The following is a 5031-nucleotide window of genomic DNA, read 5'->3' as shown; positions in this document are numbered from 1 at the left end:
CATCATATCCTGCCACTATGACAGAACTGATGCCTCTCAAATGGACTCTTAAAATACCTATATTTACTTCACATTTTACAACACTATTTTTTTTTATATATTTGACTTCCTTACTAGATTTCTCTGAGGAAGGGTAGAATCTTAACACTCAAGTAATTCTTTATCTTAAGCTTCTAAGATAGGACTCAGTAAAAGTTTGTTGAACTATGTTCAATTGACCTCACTTAAATTATAGATTATGAATTAAAAAGCAAATATAGATATCTGATTTCCAGGAAATAAGTACAATTGGATTTTGTCATTGATTATAAAATTATCACGTATGTTCAGGAGTGTGGTTGTTTTAAGTCTTTTTCTAGCCCCCAGAAAATTACATTCTTAAATTAATCCAGTCTTGTGGGTGTGAACTTATTGTATGTGGGACCCTTGGATTAGATTACTTCAGTTAAGGGCCACTTGATTAGATTATGTAAGTAAGGTATAGCCCAGGGTGGATCTTAATCTTCTTACTGGAGTCCTTTATAAACAGGATGAATATACAGAGAAAAAAAGCCACAGAGACAGAGAGAATTCCATGAGAACAAGAAGCTGAAATCAACAGAACCCCAGAGAAAGGAAACCAGAAGCTGCAGTAACAAGAGTAACAAGGAGGAGAAGGGAATCACCACCATATGCCAGTGTTTGGGGAGAAAGTATTGCCTGATGCCTTGATTTGGACACTTTCATGTCCTCAGAACTGTAAGCTTGCAACCTAATAAATCCCCATTGTAAAAGCAAACCCATTTCTGTCATATTGTTTGGCAGCCTTTAGCAAACTGAAACAAGGAGTTTTGTGAAGTTGAATAATTTCTTACCAGAGTAAAACAGTATTAAAACAATGCTATTGTGAAAATGTATTACTGTTTTATAAAAATATTGAAAAGAATGTCATCTATAATATGTATTTGATAGTTTATACTACCACTTTCCTCACCAAAGTAGTTGAGGTGGCTTATGAGAAAAAAATATAAAAAGTAAGGAAAACTTAGGAAACATTTAACTCAGAAGAAAAAGACAAGCATTCCTGGGCACTGATGGAGATCTATGGGGGCAACAGGAGAATGATTATTTTAGAAAATATGGGCTAAAACTGTGGTCCCCAAACCTGGCTGATCATTATCATTACTTGGAGATCTTTTTTAAATATAGATCTCTGGGTCTCACCCACAGGGATGGAAACTGGAAACTGTCGATTTCTGAAATAACTCCCTAGGCCAACCCTATGAGCAGCCAAATTTGAGAACCACTAAGCTAAAAGACCACTGACATATCATAAATACAATGGATTCACAGTCTGTAGCTCTATTTGGAAGTTATATCTGATCCTGGTAAAGGAGAAAAATTCTAAATACTTCAAAATAGGAAAGCCACAAAGGGTTTTTGTTTCATCTAGCCTCAGATTGGGGACATTTAGCTAGTAGTCATAAAAAGGTGGTCCATGTGGCATCATTCTACACCAGTTTCCACCAGAAACCAGGCTTTAATTTTGGGGTGCCTGCAAGAGAGAGATGCCAATATGTGTGGGCAGATGACTGCCCAGGGCATCCATTCGTGGAGCCACATCAGTCACCTACTGGTTTGCATGAAGGGGTTCAGCTGCCCACTGGGTGGGTACAATAGTGTCACTCATTTTCCCAGGCCACAAAGAAGGCCTTTTAAAGTAAATGTTCCAAATGTAGTGGCAGAATACTGAATTCAGTTCTGTCTCAAAAATAACATGCTTTTATTTTTAGGTAATTGCTCGATAAAGTGGTACTTTTGTTTGGCAGTAGAATTTTGGCACCAAGCATGTCCTGATTTTTCAGAAGGTAAAAAACAGCATTTTGTATTTCAAAGAAAATTTTTGAAATATTTGAAAGCTTACCTTGTAAGAGAGTTTTGCTGCAATTTTTCTAAGAACCGACCCATTTAAAGTAGTTTTGAGAAACAGATATATGTCTTCCCAGATCTTCTCTCCACTGTGTACTAGTACATTCTTTTCTTCTGTACCCTGAAGATTATGATATTTTGTGATCTGGAACCTGGGTCATTAGCAGCAGTTAAAATCTAAGTAAAGAAAAATTATAAAGTCTTGACTCCTGTCAGTTAATAGGAGGGGAGGTTCTAGTGAGGGAAGGGAACAGAAAGAACAAAAAGAGGCTGCTGCTTCTTTTCATAAGCCTCACTTATCTTAGAGATTACACATTAGATCCCTGACTTGCTCATCTAGCTGAGAAGAGATAAGTTCCTTAATGGGACAGTTTTTAGAAACATATTGTGTCATTAGCTATACCACCAACTCCACTTAGCTGGAAGTTCACATGAATAACATAATGGGGGAGTTAGTTTCAGAGAACAAGAGTTATGTCACACCCCTATCTTCCCAACACATGCACTAGCACATATATTCTCACACACTCACAATAGTTCTTCAAAGAAAATGATTGCTGATCTGGGCTTTTATGAAATTTCAATCATTCACAAATGAGGCAAAACAATGCAGCTAGTTTATTAATTTCTACAATCTTATAATGCTAATGACAATTATCAGGATATTATATTTGCTGAATGTTGCTTTATATAGGGCAGTCAATTGACCATGGTTAGACATTTGAACATATTTTGAGTCCACATCCTCAATTTTTTACGCTACACCAGACTTCCTTATATCTATGTGCTACAGTGCTATGAATATGCATACAATGGGTGCAGCTGTAGGACAGTTTCTGAACTTTGACGTAATTTAATGTTCAAAATACACAAATATCTTAACTGTAAGGATTCAGGGAGGTGGTTTATAAAATACATGAGGGAAGTGGATTTGGCTCAATGGCTAGAGCATCTGCCTACCACATGGGAGGTCCAACGTTCAAACTCAGGACCTCCTGACACATGGGGTGAAGCTGGCCCACGTGCAATGCTGATGCATGCAAGGAGTGCCGGGCTATACAGGGGTGTCCCCCACTTAGGGGAGCCCCACTCACAAGGAATGCACTCTGTAAGGTGTGGGCTGCTATTTTGAGTTAGCAACCCACGAGGACCGGGCGGGGCTTCCACGGCTCGGCGGTGAGCCCCTAGGCCAGCGCGTAGGCCTAGGTTCTCCAGGTGTGGGGGACGCGCGGTAAAAACCACGGAGACAGCCTGTGAGAGTGAGCTAGTCCACTTTATTGCGGAAATACACTTGATTATATAGGGTCGGGTTAAGGGAGGGGTAGGAGCTGGGGCGGGTTAACTACGGGGCGGTAGTGGATAGACGGAGCCGTGCAGGCAGCTATGAGGTAAGCGGTGACTAAGGAAGGGGGCAGATTATGAGTTGGCTAAGTGGGCGGGACTGGCGGGAAGGATAGCAATGGCTGGAAAAGGGAGATAACAGGGGCTAGGAGGAGGGGTGAAGGAAGGCAGTAACAATTGCTCCTTTTGTTTTATAAAAAAAAGGGGGCGTGAGAGAGTAGAGGGATGGGCTGTGGAGGGTGAGAGAAAAAGGGGTAGAATTGACTGGCGATGGGCAAATGACATATCATTTGGCCAGAATGTATGCATAGCCCTTAGGGTCGGTGCGTGCCAGTGCTAGACGAAATATCTAACATGATGTTGCGCACGCTTTTTTGGGGTGGATAGCGCTGTGGCTGGTTTAACCGTGAAAGATTCTCCGACGTATAGCAATAAAGGGGGGCGGAGGGTGCACCCAAGCCCTTTACGCCGAGGGAAACAAACCCGTGCCGGCGGCTAAGGTCAGGGAGTTTCACAGCAAGCAGCTTCACAGGCGGGAAGTACGGTGGGAAAGGGGGCGAGGACAAGGGCGGGATTGAGGAGCGAGATCAGAGGTAGCAAGACGGTGGTAATGGATTTGAACAAACGAGGAAAATACACTGTCAGCGTGATCTTTGGCAAGGCGGATGATTCGTCGAATGGCCCAAGGACCAACGGTGAGACCTAGGATGATGAGCAGAACTGGGGTTAGTAACAGGAGGAGATAAGGGAGGAGGGGCTGCAGGAAGCCCCAGGAACCAGCATTTTGGGCTCATTCAAGTCGGCGTTGGTTGAGACCTTTTTCAAGTTCTTTTAAGCTGGAGTCTACTAAACCGGTATAATTGGCATAGATGCAGCATTCTTCTCCCAGAGCTGCACATAGGCCACCTTCTTTGAGGAGGAGGAGGTCAAGGCCTCGGCGGTTTTGCAGGACAACTTCCGAAAGGGAATTGAGGGAGTCTCTAAGATACTTGACTGCATCTCGGAGGTAGATGATATCAGAGTCTACTGCTTGTCTAAGGTTTTGGAGGGCGGAGGCTTGTGTGGCTAGAGCTGCAACACCAGTGGCAGCTCCAGCTGTAGCTAGGAGGGAAGTGACAGTGAGTACAGCAGTAATAGGTTCGCGTTTGTGGAGGTAAATAGCTTCTTGAGTGTGATCAAAGGCTTCAAAGAAATGTAGAGGAGTGTGATAGATGACTCGGGGCGTGAGGAGGATGAGAACACACGTTTCTTTGGTCTTGTTAAGTGTGGCAACAGATAAGCATGGGGTAAGTCCGGTGGAAGAGCAGAGCCATTGGGTGGTGTTTAGGGGAACTAAGTATTTGGCAGAGACGTCTGGGGAGGTATAGTTGGTACAGACAGTAAGGCTAGGAGTGTGGGAAGAACGGGGGTGAATGCATAAACCTTTGGAAGAGATGTGCGTAAAAGTGAGTGGGACATGAGTAGACTGATTCCAATTGCAGGAAGAGGGGGAATCGTCGGTGGAGGAAGTAAAGAGTGGTGATGGGATAGCAAGTGGATCATAGAGGGGGAGGCTGGGGGAAAGACATAACCAGCAAGAGCGAGTGAGGTTGGGGTGGGAGGCATTGAGAGAGGAATAGGAGGCGTTTAGGAGTTTGAAGTAGGGACTAGAGGGGATGAGAGGATGTGGTTGAATACCTGGAGCGGGGGGGGGGGGGGGGGGGGAAGTGGGGCTTGTAGAAGGGACGACGGCGGCCGAGGTGGAAGAGATTTTGAGGGGGGTAGATGAGGACGGAAGAAGGT

The sequence above is a fragment of the Dasypus novemcinctus genome, chromosome 11, assembly GCF_030445035.2.
Source record: "Dasypus novemcinctus isolate mDasNov1 chromosome 11, mDasNov1.1.hap2, whole genome shotgun sequence".
Classification (NCBI taxonomy): Eukaryota; Metazoa; Chordata; class Mammalia; order Cingulata; family Dasypodidae; genus Dasypus; species Dasypus novemcinctus.
Note: the sequence above shows the minus strand (reverse complement) of the source record.